Raw genomic sequence first — 15516 nt, 5'->3', positions numbered from 1 at the left:
CTTTAAACTTATTTTAAAAATTAATTTTATATTTCCTTCAATTTATTATAATACATGAAATCATTGTGCTAATATTTCTGGTCTCTGTAGTTTGCAAAATTTCAGTCATGAAGCCTTGTGGGCAGGAGCTGCTCATTTACCTTAGAATTTTATTATGGGAAGCTTACGAGTCAGAGTCAAAGTTTCCCTCAAAAAGGCATTCTAATTTGAATTTCAACCATAACTGCACCAGAGGGCTGTCTTCTGTTAGGAAATCCCAGAAATGCTTTTTTTTAACCTGCCCCCATGGCACCAAACTCAAAACAGGCCATTTTTCTTCCTGTAAACTTTTGTGAAATGGAATTCATTTGTAACACTAAGGGTAGATCTTGGAATTCTAGCATTATGTGCAAGTGGTAGTAGGAGAAGGAGGGGTCTCTGGACAGCCTTTACACTTTACTACTCCCTGCCCCTGTCATATACTGTGCATTCTTCAACACAACAGGTTAAATTTTGGCAGAAGCATACACCTCTGAATTCCTGTTGTACCTTTGTTTTGTGTATAGACTGATTTTTATTTTTTGCAATTCAAAACTGAGTTATAAAGTTGCCTTTTATACTTTATCCAGGATTTTAAATATTTCATTTGCCATAAGTGAAAGTATGCCTTTATTTTTAATTAATGCAAATAGATCCTACTTTTCCATATGAACCAGCAATCCCATTACTAGATATTTATTTAGAAGATCTGAACACATGGACATGATTGGACACTTTCCTACTGTTGTTTATAGTGGCATTATTCATGATTGCCAAGAGATGGAAACACCCCAAATGTCCATCAACAGCTGAGTGGAGAAACAAATTGGTATATATATTTTATAGATCCTATATTTTACTTTACCTGAGGTAGACCTTAGTTTTCTTATTTAATAAAATACGTTAGAGATTTTTCTCAAATAACACATATATTACAAAGTGAATCTCTGGGCTGAATCGTATATCACTGCTCTCTCAGACTATTGGAGCACAAATAGAAATCAATTTGAAATTTCTGTCTTTTCTACAACCTCTCCCCACCTATGTTTCTCATTTCCTCCTCCTCCAATTTTCTTAGGTCTAAATCCATCATTCCTTTTTTATTTAAGCATTTTTATTTTTCAGAAAACACTGGGTCATTTAAGAGGCAGCATCAAATTTACAGAGCTACTTAACAATGTTTGAATCCATGGGGCATGGATTCAGCAAATGAGCCTGACCCTGGCATCAATGGATTGAGAATGCCTTTTTGACAAGAAGTGGGGAAAAAAGGTAATAAGATTTCAGTGGCTAAGAGTATTCAAATCGAGTCAGGAGACTGCCCTGCAGGTTACTTCTGTGCAAACTTCACTTAGATATGCCAAATGACCTCAGTATGATAAGCCCAAATCAACAGTAGTCCCCCAAACCTGAAAGATTACCCAGATCCCTACTTGAGATTTTATAAAGGTTTCACTCACTAAGCTTATTCTTCAGAAACTTAAATTCTTCAGAGAACTCATATGCCAGCTAAGTCCCCAAACCAAGCAATAGCCTCTTCAAGAACACCAGCTAGATGTGTCCCCTTTACTCATAAAGTTGACATGGCATTTTAACATGAACAACTTAGGGTGGTCACTAGTTAGACTTCCTTGAAGATCAGGAAAGTGATTAAACTAGAAGTGGTAGAAACAAACAAGATGGAATTTAATGAAGGATTATGAATACTGAATCTTTATATAATTTTCTTTTTCTTAGTTGCTGGGGTATTAGAATAGCTAGAAGGAAAGAACTGAAATGTTGGAACTATAACACATAGCACCCTTTGGAATTTATTCTATAGCTGCTTGTTAAATTGTAATTTGAAAGCTATCACCGTTTTGTGTATGTGGTCTATTTCATGATAAGGAAATATGTGAAACTATGGTATTATAACTCATAACAACTTTGGAAACTTCCTGTATAACTATTTGTTATATAGGAAATTTAATACTTTGAAAAATATTACCTTTTGTGTGTGTTTGTGTATGTGTGTATATATATAATTTCACAGTAAGGAAATAACTAAAACTGTGTAACTGTAACCTATAATTTTCTTTGAAATTTGTTCTCTAAATACTTGCTAAATTTCACTTGGAAAGTTATCACTTCTATGTATATATGTTATATTATACAATAAAAATATGATTAAAAAACAATATTTGACACTTCATTTCAAATAGAAGACATTCTTCCACCATTTATTTAATTCTTCTTTTTACAGCTCTCACAGGATTTATTTATTCACACAAATCCATTCCATTTATTTTTTAAATTCATTTCAGTGTACTTTCTGTGCTTTTATAAGAATGAAACTTAAAATTGTCTTCCATTTATTTGGGAATGTTAACACTATCTAGAAGAGTTATGGATATTTTGTAATAATTTTACAAATAATCAACTTTTTAAATTTTCTTCCTGTTTCATTTAGAATTTTATTCTTTCTCCAATATTTCCCAGGAAAATATAGAACAAAATCTACTGAAAATATGTTTTCAAATTTCTGATATTTATTTCTTTAAATATTTAGTTTTATTGACTGGTATAAATAGAAGAGTAGAAATCATGCTCAGCCATGCCATTTCCTAACTTTCACAGATTAATTCTATTAGGATTTCTAATAGCTTTGGATCAAGATAACTTCTGAGGAGAGAAGGAAACATACATTTTTTTCACTCTATTCTGAAAATTTTCATGGTGGGCAACTTTGCTACTTAAGCAGGTGATTATGTCTTACCTCTTTGAACTCTTTATATAGCAATTTGTAACAATGACTACATTATTTATTAAATACCACTGCACTTCTGGAATAAAAACACTTAATCTTGGTGCATTTTTTCACATGTGTGCCAGATTCTGCTTGCTAATATTTTATTTAGGAATCCTTAATTGATATTCACAAGTGTTCTAAAAATATTTACCAGAGTAAGTTATTCAGTAACTTGTTCAGTTCTATGCTTTCTTACTATAGTTAGAGTGTCATAGGTATATGCATACAGAAATATAGTTTGAAGTGCACTTTTGTTGTTCCTAAACAAACCCATGTATACATAATGATTTGGCATACAAGAAACCTAATTTTCCAGATATGAGTATGGTAGAAAAAATATTCTGGTGTAAAATATTTAAAAAGATTTCAAAGTGGCTTAGGCCTTTGTCAAAAAACAAAATATTAAAATTATTAAAGAATATATAGGGAATATGAGGGTAGGTGGGAATATGGCAGAATAAGAAGTTCTAGGAGTCAGTCTTACCACCAGAATAGCTATTAAACAGGTAGGAACTGCATGAAACAACTATTTTGAAACTCCAGTGGCCAGTAGAACTCTGTGCAGTTCCAGGGAAGAGTGAGAGGAGGAGGCTGGTAAATTACAATCAAGACCAGTAAATTGTTCTCTCTGTGTGGCAGTTGCCAGCACCCATTACTTACTCTCATGGCAGGATTCCTTGTGTCAAGCCCCTGGCTCAATCACTGGTGACAGAAAGGGACTTAAAAATCTTCTTCCCCAAGACCAGGGGTGGGCATGGCTGATCACTGATCATGGCTTTTGGTTAGCAACTTTGGATCACTGAGTGCCAACCTGCTTCAGACAAAGGCTGCAGCAGAGGAAGTTAAAGACTCTACACTTCCTCAGGGTTGCAGGGAACAAATAAAAGGGTTGCCTTTGTTGGGCTTGTCAAGAAAGTTCAGCTTTGGGAAGCCAGAGAAGAAACTCCTGGTGCCCTTCCTGATTACCTCCCAAGGGCATTTTGTAGGCAGCCTGAGCCCATTTCCTGGGTCCCTGGCCCTGATTAGGCTGGGAAAGACCTAATTGAGAAACTCCTTTCTGGTGTGTCTCCCCTACCAGGATTTGCCATATAGGCAGAAACAGCTAGAGACAGTGAAAGGAGTGTAAGAAACTATAGACTCAGACAGACTGGGGCAAAGTCTTGCCTGCTTTAGTCACCTAAAAGAGGGAGATATATCTCCTGAGAAATAGAGGGGGCATTCAAATTCTGATAAACAGAGAAGTTAAGGAAAAACTAACAAGCACAAGCTCAGGAAAAGACACAGGCCCAGATATGGCAGGGGGATCCTGCACTCTTCATTCACCTTGGGAAAATCCTCCTGATTGGAAGGATTGGAGCTCAAGAAAATCTCTGTCTTATCTCCAGCTGGATATAAAATTGAGAAACAGACATCTCAGGGAATAAATCCCAGATTAATATTTTAAAATATTCAAATGTAGAGTACGCAATAAAAGTGTAAAATTCAAACAAAGAAATAGAAAATGTTGTCCCATCCCAGGGAAGAAGATACAAAGCCCCAAAACACCATGGAGGAAGGCCATAATGTGGACATATCAAATACTTCAGAAAAATGATCTCAGAAATGCACAAGGAGATGAAGGAAAATTCAAAGAACTAAAGGATATCAGGAAAACAATGAAAGAGCAATATGAGAATCTCAGTAAAGTGATGGCAATTTTCAAAAAAGAAACATACAAAACTACTGGAGTTGAAGACCACAGTAACTGAAATAAAAAAATTTCTGGGAGGGTTTCAAAAGCACAATGGAGCCAACAGAAGAAACAATCAGTGAATCCAAAGACAAGGCAATGGATATGAGTCAGGCTAAGGAGAAGAAAAAAAAAGAATTATAAACAAATGAAACTAGCTTAAGAGACCTGTGGGAAACCATCAAGGATACTAAGATATGCTTTATAGGAGTATCAAAAGGGAAGAAAGTGAGAAAGGGGGAGAAGGAATATTCAAAGAAATAATGATAGAGAACTTCCTAAACTTAGTGAAAGACATGAATAGGCAAATCCAAGAAGACTCATACGACCCCAAATAGGGTAAACATGAAGAAAAATACACACCATTTATATTGATCATGCTATCAAATGCAAAGGACAAGGAGAGAGTTCTTTTCTCTCAAGCTGCAAAAAAAAAAAAAATGTGATATGTACAAGAGAGTCCCAATTAGATTGACTGTGATTTCTTATCAGGAACCTTGGAGGTGAGAAGGCAGTGGGTTAAAATACTTTAAGCGCTGAAGGAAAACAACTGCTAGCCAAGTATTTTTATATGGTGAGAATATATTTCAACAATGAGGGAGAGATTAAGACATTACGAGATCAAAAAAGCTGAGGGAGTTCATCATCATTAGATCTGCATTACAAGCAATGCTAAAGGGAGTTTATTAGGACTAAATATAAAGACACTTGAGAGTGGTTCAAAGCAGCATAAAGAAAGAAAGACCTCAGATCAAGGTAACCATTTGGGTATTTATAAATGCCAGTATTATTATATTGTATTATTTGATACATAACTCCATTTCTTATTTCCTATGCTAAAATATAAATGCATAAAAATGTGTGATAAATCTGTGGTTTGAGACATGCAACATACAAAGGTATAAGTGATAACAAGTACAAAAAAAGGTAGGAGTTTAGAGGGGTATACAAAATGTGTATGTTTGTGATATTGAAATCAAATTTGTATCAAACCAAATATGATTTATATATATGTGTATATATATATGTATGATATTAAATTGTAACCAATAGGTAACCACAGAAAAACATGAAAAATATGTCCAGAGAGGAAAGAGAAGGCACTCAATATGGTACAACAAACAAAATCAAATAAATATGAAACTAGACATTAGCAGAGGAATTGAGGGGGGAGAAAAAAGGATGTCTTACAAAGGCCAAATAGAAAATGGTAGAAAAAAATCCTGCATTATCAATAGTGACCTTAAATATAAATATATTAAGCTATCCAATGAAAGGTAGAGATTAGCAGAGTGGATTAAAAAAGTATGACCTAAATATACACCATTTACAATACCATAACGTTAAATTCAAAGACACAAAATAGCTGAAAGTGAAAGCATTGAAAAAATATGCTATAATAACCAAAAGAGAACTGGGAAAGCTATGCTAATATCAGATAAAATAGACTTTAAGTCAAAAACACAAGGGGTGAAGATGGTCATTATATTCTGAGAAAGGGTTAAATTCAACAAAGATATGCAACAATTATAAATATGTATGTGCCTAACATCAGAGCCCTAAAGGATATGAAGCTAATCCTGACAGATTTCAAAAGAGAAAATGATGGTGCAATATTAATAGTAGGAGAATAAATTATGCCAATTTCATATCTTGGTAGAAAACCAAATCAGGAGATCAATATGGAAACACAAGACTTGAATGGTAATCTAAACCAAGTAGACCTAACAGACTTCATCCAAAAACAACAGAATACACATTCCTCTTGAGTGTACATGGATCATTTTTCATAATAGACCATATCATAGGTCACCAAATAAACTCAATAAATTCAAAAATATGAAATCATGCAAAGTATCTTCCCTGACAACAATGGAACGAAGCTACAAATCAATAACTGAGAGACAGAAAATTCTCAAATACCTGGAAATTACATAGTGTACTCTTAAACAATAGGCTAAAGGGAAAATTAGGAAATATGCTGAGACAAATTAAAATGAAAACACAGTATACAAAATTTGTGGAATGTAGGAAAGGCAGTGCTGGGTGGGAAATTTATAGCTCTAAAAGCTTACATTAAAAAAGAAGAAAAACTTCAAATCAGAGACTTAACTCAAAACTGGAAAACTAGACACAGAAAACTAAGCATAAAATGAGTAGAAGTTTGGAAATAATAAAGATGAGAACAGAGTTTAATAAAATGGAGAAAAAAAAACCACAATACAATCAACAAACAAAAAGCTGGTTATTTGAAAAGTTCAACAAAATCGACAAACCCTTACCCAGACTGAAAAAAAGAAAAAGAGAGAGGTAAAAAATAATAAAAATCAGAAATGAAAAAGGGAAATGTTACTTCCAAACCATGTGAAACAAAAAGGGCTATAAGGGGATACTATGAACAATTGAATGCATATAAAATAGATAACTTAGGTGAAATGGAGATTTTTTTTAAATATACATTGCATATACTAACTCAAGAATAAATAGAGAGTAAATCAGTCATCAAAAACCTCCCAACAAAGGGAAGCCCTGGATCAGATAATTTCAGAGGATTATTTTGCAAACATTTCAAGAATTAGCACCAGTCATGCTCAAACTCTTACAAAAAATTGAAGAGGGAACACTTCCTAATTCATTCAAAAAAGCCAATATTACCATCATAACAGAGCCACAAGAAAAGTAAATTACAGGGCAATATCTCTTATGAATATAGATGCAAAAATCTGCAACAAAATATTAACAAGCTGAACACAATAGCACATTCAAATAATTATGGACCATGATCAAGTGGGATTTTTTTCCTGGTATGCAAGGGTGGTATCAATTAATTGTATACAACATATTAACAGAATGAAATGGGGAGAACCACATAATTTTCTCAATTGATGCAGAAAAGCATTTGATAAAATCTAGCACCCTTAAAAAAAAAACACACACTTTGAACACTAGGAATAGAATGAAACTTCCTCAACATGAAAAAGGGCATGTATGAAAAATTTACAGTTAATATCCTACATAATGGTGACAGACTGAAAACTTTCCCTGTAAGATCAGTAACAAAACAAGGATGCTTACTGTCACCTCTGTTATTCAACATTTCACTGGATGTTCTAGCCAAATAAATTAGGCAAGAAAAAGATATATAAGGCATCCAAATTGAAAAGGAAGAAATAAATTTACCCTAGTTGCAGATAGCATGATGATATATACAGAAAATCATAAAAGAACACAATAAAGCTCCATGAGTTAATAAATGAATTCAGCAAAGTGGTTGGCTACAAGATCAACACCCAAAAGTCAATAGTGCTTCTATACATAAATAATTAACAAACAGAAAAAAATCAAGAAAAAAATCCATTTGTTATAGCTATTAAAATAATCTAATATCTAGAAAAAAACTCACCAAGTATATAAAAGATTTGTACACAGAAAACTACGGAACACTGGTAAAGGAAATTAAAGAAGACCTAAATTAATGGCAAGATTTTACATGTTCTTGGATTGAAACACTAAATTTGTTAAGAAGTGAATCCTACCCTAAGGTATTTATAGATTCAAGACAATTTCAGCCAAAATTCCATCAAACTCCATTGCAGAAATGGAAAAGCCAATCATCAAATCAATATGGAAGGTTAAGTGGCCCCCAAATAGCCAATGTCAACTTGTAAAAGAAAAATGAATCAGATTCACATTTCCCAAATTTTAAACTTACTTATTGCAAAGCAACAATAATCAAATAAGCATTGTACTGGCACAGGGGCTGACACACAGACCAATGAAATATATTTGAGAGTTCAGAAATGAACCTTCACATCTATGACCAACTGATTTTTGACAAGGAAGAAAAAACTATTCAATTGCTAGAGACTATTATTTATTCTTAAACAAATGGTGCTGGACAAACAGATCTCCATTTGCAAAGGAAAGGAGGAGGACACTTACCTCACACTTTATGCAAAAATCAACTTAAAATTGATCAAAGACATAATCTAAGAGCCAGAACTATCAAAATCTTAGATGAAAATCTAGGGAAGCATCTTCAGGTTCTTGTGTTAGACAATATTTCTTACCCAAAATACAAGCAACAAAAGAAAAATAGATGAATGAGACCTCATCAAAATTAAAGACTTTGTGCCTCAACGGACTTTATCATGAAAGTAAAATGGCAACCTACACAAAAAGAGAAAATATTTGGAAACCACATATCAATGAGGGTTTAATATCCAAAATATATTTAAAAATCTTTCAACTTAGCAATAAAAAGTCAAAGAATTCAATTTAAAATTTGGCCCAAGACTTCAATAGACAACCCTTCAAAGAAGATATATGAATAGCCAAAAAACTCATGAAAATATAGTCATCACTAATTACCAGGGAAATGCAAACCAAAACCACAATGAGATTCAACTTCATGCCCAGTAGAATGTCTTCTCTAATAAAATGGAAAATAACAGGTGTTGGGAGAGGATGTGGGAAAGAAACACTCATTCATTGTTCATAGGAATGTAAAATGGTGCAACCACTGTGAAAGACAGTTTGGCAGTTACTCAGAAAGTTAATTTTAGAATTACCATTTGACCCAGCCATTCCACTACTGTGTATAGACCCAAAACAATTGAATGCAGGGACTCCAAAAGGATATGTTTTATTTCTGGTAATACTTATTGAGTTAAAAGCAAACTTTTTAAAATATTAATATATTTGCATCTTACATCTCTTGGCAAGTATATATGTGTACACTTTCCCATCATATTATTTCAAATTTTTATGTCTTAAATTACTAGATATTATGTTTTTTTTTACCAGACTATAACTGACTATTTTTACGATCTAAGGATTTCTGTGATTGTACCAGAGAATTTTTATCCATTGGAATTTACTTCGAAAATAACTACTTAATTTCCAACATTTGTGATTTCCAACATTCTGTGATTTTTATTTGATGGAGTGATATTTTTGTTTCATTTTTTTCCATATTTTCCTTATACTTGTATGGAATTTAAATGCTACACCAATATTTGGATGTGCTTTGATGGTCAGTTTGTACTTGAACTTGTGGTAATTTAATGTGAGTTCAATGTCATTAACCTGGGAATTTTTATCTATTTAAATATATTGGGCTAACTGATATATTTTACTTTTACAATTATTTTATATGTTTTATTTCTCTTTAAATTTTTCATGTTCTTTGCTGCTTTATTATGTTCTTTAGGAATATTTGAATATTCATTTATTTTTGAGTGTTTTCATTCTACTTGCCAAAGATTTGTGTCTTGTTTTAGGGACTGCTCATTGTTTATTTAAAAATCCCTGGAGTTAACCAACATCTTTACTATATTACTTAAAAATATGGAAAGTGTAGAATTTATTGGGTACATATCCTATTCTTAAGCTTATGGGATTTTTAAGTTTGAATTGGCCATTTTATTGTTTTTAAACATTTATGTTCTCCATTTATACCAATTCATTTCATGATCTCATCCAATTAAACAGTTTTAATTATAAATTGTGAGTTGAAGACACAATTTGCATTTCTTTGTGGCATGTTCTTCCCTGCACTGCAGCCTTATAAGTCCAACTGCCTACTCCACATCTCCATTTGGATGTCAACTTGTATTTCATAATTTTCTTATTTAAACCTAAGCTCCAGCTGTAACTCCAAACCAAACATGTTCTTCCTGATATCTTCACCATTTGATTTCATGGTAACTCATTTCTTCCCAGTTACTCACATGAAAAATACACATAACAAAATGCATCTGAATCTTTTTCTCCTACTCCACAAACAATTTGCCAGAAATTCATATAAACTATACTCTCAAAATATATACAGAACTTCATTATTCTAAGCACATTGGCCTAATGCTGGTTAGAGCTACTGTCATTTCTCACTGATATTAACAGACTTAATTTTGTACTATAAGCTGCAGTGGAAAAGAGAAAACAGATACCATGCTCTAAGCTGCACAGAAGTGTATTTCTCTTGATGTAACAATTCAAAGGAAGGCAAAAAGTTCTGCTTATAAAGTCATACAGGTATCCAGGAACTGAATATGTGATTACTCTGGTTTCTCTTAGAGTGTACTTTTTGTCCATAAGTTTAGGAAAGGACATTTGTCTTCTGGCCAAAGAGTAGGTTAAAGAGAAGTAGAGAATAAGAAATATCCTTTTTTTTAAAAAAAAAAGCAATCCAAAAATTGTACTTATCAGTTTTTAACATGTTTTCAGCAAGAATGTAATAACTTAGGGATATGAGAAGAGTTTTCTCTAGATATCTAAAAAGGAATATGAATTATCTTATAAGGTATAGAAACTGTCACCCACTGAAGTTTCCTCTCCAGTTTGCCTCACCTACAGTAAAGAACTTGTTCATGCATTGATGCTGTCCTCAAAAATTTCATGCAATTAAAGGCCATCTCATGTGATTCACTGCATAATATCAAAGTAATGGATGCATTCAATAATAATATTGAGTTGATAGCTTGAATTATATTTATATGATTATCCTTTTTTATAATTAAATTTTATGCAGATAATATAGGGAAATGTTTAATGACCAATTTTAGTTTGCCATTCTTGTTTCATAGAATAGTATTCCAAATATTTCTTATGAATTTATCAACTTTTATATGCTCTCTGCAATATCATTCTCTCTTATTTTGATCATCATAACTGTCATTGTGAATGGCTGCTTTAATACAGTAATCTGGATAATGCTTTAAGGTCGGTCTTTCATAAAATGAAATCTAAATATCTTGCACACCAAAATCTCTAGAAGATTGAAAATCACAAAATGATGTCAGATACATAGATCAAAATATCTTGATGATATAAATACATTGACTCAGAGGCTGCAAATTGGTTCTTATCCAATCTCTAGCAATCTCATTCTCAGTGTCCTCGGGCACCATTTTGTCTTATCAAAATAAGTTATTGGATTATATAACACTAAAATGTGATGACTCTAAAAAATTGCTATCTTCTGGCATTTATATGACCATCAAATGAGCTTTTCTGTTCTTTATATCAGTTGCAAAATATGTTTTCTGCATATTGAAATGATTTAACTGGTAATTTGTAAATGTAGTTATTTTGCACATAATTCCCAAGAATAATACCTAGAATCTGTTCCCCTTTAAAAACGTCATTTGAAAACAAAATTCAAGTAAGCGTGTGACAATGGCATGTTCGTGTATACCTTAAATTCCATATGAGGGTCAACATAGGTGTGAATTACACAGGACTTGTTACTAAGAAAATAGTGGCCCTACAATAAAAATGATGGAATTGACTAAGGAGGATAAAGTAGGGACTGTTAGTGGTTGGAATTTCAAATACATGAGGCAAGTGTATTCCTGACTGGGGACTAAAAGTTACTGAGAGGCTATTTGGTACAGATATGTTGGGACTGATCTACAATCTGTAATTTAACCAAAGAGAAAAAAAATGAGTAATAAATTCATCAGTATTTTTGAGTTGTGGTTAAATTTTGATTGAACTTACTGTGGTAACAGTACACTTACATATAGCAATTCTTTTTCTACCCAAAATTCCTTTCTCCCTCCCTCTCTCCTGTCCTTTCTTTTCTCTCAATCTCTTTCTCTTTCACTTCCTTCCAACCATCTTCCTCCTTCCTTCCTACTTCCTGCCTTCCTTCCTTCCATCCTTCCTTTATCCTTCAAATTTTTCTTTCTTTTTTTCTCTTTTTCATCTTCTTTCCCTCTACCTTTCTTTATTTCTTTCCTATCTACATTCCTTCTTTCATTGTTTCCTTATTAGAGCTCTAATGCACTATTGTTATTGACATCCAGAACCCATGAATTTCTTGAGGATACAAATTGATTTTCCTTTCATAGCATATCAGAAAATTAGTGATACAATTGTTCCTATTTATCTTTTATGCTGCTTCTCCTACCCACAATTCTTCATTTACTCCAGGAAGACCCACTACATTATGTGAGACTGTGGTGAAAGCTGAAATTTGGCTAATTCGAACATATTGAGATTTTGATTATCTTCGTCCATACTTAACTAATTTTGAGTTTGTTGGAGGATTGCACTGCAAGCCTGCCAAGCCTTTACCTAAGGTAAGTCTATTAAATTGTGGGATTTTATATACCTTAGGATACCATACCTGAACCTTATTTTCTTTTAAATTGCACTGCCTCAATAACAGATACATGGTTAGATAACTGTAGATTGCCATTCCAGTTGTATTTTCCAGGTCATGAGCAATATTGAGTATGTTGGTCTTTACATTGAAATGTTAACAGAAGAATGACATGGACATTGTTAAAAATGTCCTGTGGCTATCATTCAGGCAATGGATGGGAGGGCCAGGAAACTAGAGCTATAAAAAACTGGGAGACTAACAAGCATGACAGAGCTCTGAACAAGGCCATTTACAATGGTAGCACAAAGATAAAGTTGCTTTCATAAGAACTTGGGTTAGATCCACAGAATGGTGGATAATAGGATATAAGTGTTTAGGGTGGATATAGATTCTTTGAGAACTCCTGAATTTCCATTGTGGAGGTTATTTGGACACTGATGAATTTTACTGAGATAAGAAGCACTTGGTGGAAAAACTTCTTTGAGCTGAGGATGATGAGTTCATTTTGGACCTAATCACTGTGAGGTGACAATGCAATTTTCAGGGGAAGTTTTCTATAAACTATTTGGAGAGTATAAGCTCTCAATCTCAGCAGAGAGCTATAGAAATAGATTTTTCAGCATCAAGTACAATTCATAGAAATGAGAGACTCAGATGTAGGATTGGCTCATGTTATCAATGTGATTTTTTGTAGTGAAAAAGAGAATTTTGTGCTATACCAAAGCATAAATGTAAAGTGCCAGGTATGTTGGACAGTAACACTATTGAAAATCAAGGAGAATAATAGATAAGTATGATAAGAATACTGAACAAAAGGTATTAAGAATACAGACTTTATTTACTTGGGCTCTGGGAAAATGAGCAAAATCTCTTTAGGAATATATCAGGGTAAATGTTCCCAGAAGAGTTCTTTATCTCTTTTTATGATCTAATGAATAGTGAAGTATAATGTTTCATTTGAGGATCCTGAATATCCTTTCCTTACTGGTGAAATTATAGTTGTAAAACAAGCTCTATTGAGAGCTGGTATTACAGGAGCTAATGAACCACTATCCAACTAGAGATAAAGAGATATGACATAATCATAGCTATCTAGATCATCTCTAGTTACACACTACTATGCTTTTCCTTCAACCTTGTACTACTTTGCTAACGCTGCCATTAGACAAAATATGAGAAATGGATTGTCTTCTTTTTAAATTTATATTTATTGAGATATATTCACATACCATACAATCATCCATGGTGCGCAATCCACTGGTTCACAGTACCATCCTATAGTTGTGCATTAATCACCCCAATCTATTTTTGAACATTTTCCTTACACCAAAAGGAATCAGAATCAAAATAAAAAATAAAAATAAAAAAGAACACCCAAACCATCCCACCCATCCCACCTTATTTTTTATTTTGTTTTTGTCCCCCATTTTTCTACTCCTCCATCCATACACTGGATAAAGGGAGTGGTATACACAAGGTTTTCACAATCACACTGTCAACCCTTGTAAGCTACATTGTTATACAATAGTCTTCAAGAGTCAACACTACTAGGTTGGAGTTTGTTGGAAAAATATTTTCAGATATTTACTTCTAGCTATTCCAAAATATTAAAACCTAAAAAGTGTTATCTATATAATGCGTAAGATGTCCACCAGAGTGACCTGTCAACTCCATTTGAAATCTCTCAGCCACTGAAGCTTTATTGTGGTTCATTTTGCATCCCCCTTTTGGTCAAGATGTTCTCAATCCCATGATGCTGGGTCCAGATTCATCCCTGGGAATCATATCCTTCATTGCCAGGGAGATTCACACCCCTGGTAGTCAGGTCCCACGTAGGGGGGAAGGCAGTGAGATCTCCCACCAAAGGTGGTTTAGTTAAAGAGAGAGGGGAGACTAAGGCACAGTTATAAGCAGGTTTAGCCTCTCCGCACAGCAAGAAGCTTCATAGGGGTCAGCCCCAAGACAGAGGGCCCAGCACATCAAGCTGTCCATCCCCAATGCTTGTGAGAACATCAGCAACAATCCAGGTGAGGAAGTCCAACACCTCTGCATCCTCCCCCAGCTGCTCAGGGGGCCCCAAATTTACATTTTTATTCTGCACTCAAATTACTTTAGGATGTGTTGCTACTTCGTTCTAATCTATAAAGACCTACCATAACTCACTTCCTATTCAAAGTTCCGTGTAATTGTGGTGTTTGAACAAACTGACTGTAGAAGTTATATTGTTTTGAAAATATAGATCCTATTCCAAATAAACACCTCATCCCTTGGTCTCACATGGAAGTTGAAGTGTTAACACACTGTCAGTTTCAACCTTTACCCGTTGGCCCGATTTGCTCTAGTCTTAACCAGATCTGCTTCATTCATATCTCTAATTGAAGTCTGGGCTCTATTTCAGCCTTTTCTTTTCTTTAACAGTTGCTGTATGCATTAATACTGGTATTCATATCTGCCAAGTTCCAGCTCTGAGTTTCAGGTGTCATACAGATACCCAATGTTCCAGAGACTAATCAGGTTATACACTAAGGGATCAACAGCTCAGAGTTTGGAGATAGCCATTACAATTCAGGAATAGATTTGACTGCTATGAGAGCTTACAATCTAGGTACCATTACAGTAATCATTTCCCTGTTAGGCTGTGCTCTAAAATTCAATTTTGAGTTTACACATTGCAGTTAGTCCATTATTGGTGAGGTATGATAGGTTTTGCCTTGGTTTCTGGTGTACTTCCCTCAACATGCTGTCTACAGGATCCATTCACCTTGTTGCATGTCTCACAACTTCACTCATTCTCATAGTTGCTCAATATTCCATTGTATGCAGACACCACAAATCACCATTCTGTTCTTAAGTCATGTTACCCTTAGG

General features: G+C 33.8%; 1 pseudogene; it reads left to right on the top strand.

Moving 5' to 3' along the window:
- Positions 1 to 15516, top strand: part of LOC119530300 — an 89329-nt pseudogene that overhangs the window by 25618 nt on the left and 48195 nt on the right.

The sequence above is a fragment of the Choloepus didactylus genome, chromosome 3, assembly GCF_015220235.1.
Source record: "Choloepus didactylus isolate mChoDid1 chromosome 3, mChoDid1.pri, whole genome shotgun sequence".
Classification (NCBI taxonomy): domain Eukaryota; kingdom Metazoa; phylum Chordata; class Mammalia; order Pilosa; family Megalonychidae; genus Choloepus; species Choloepus didactylus.
The sequence above is the reverse complement of the archived record's forward strand: the minus strand, read 5'-3'. Positions and strand labels throughout refer to the sequence as shown.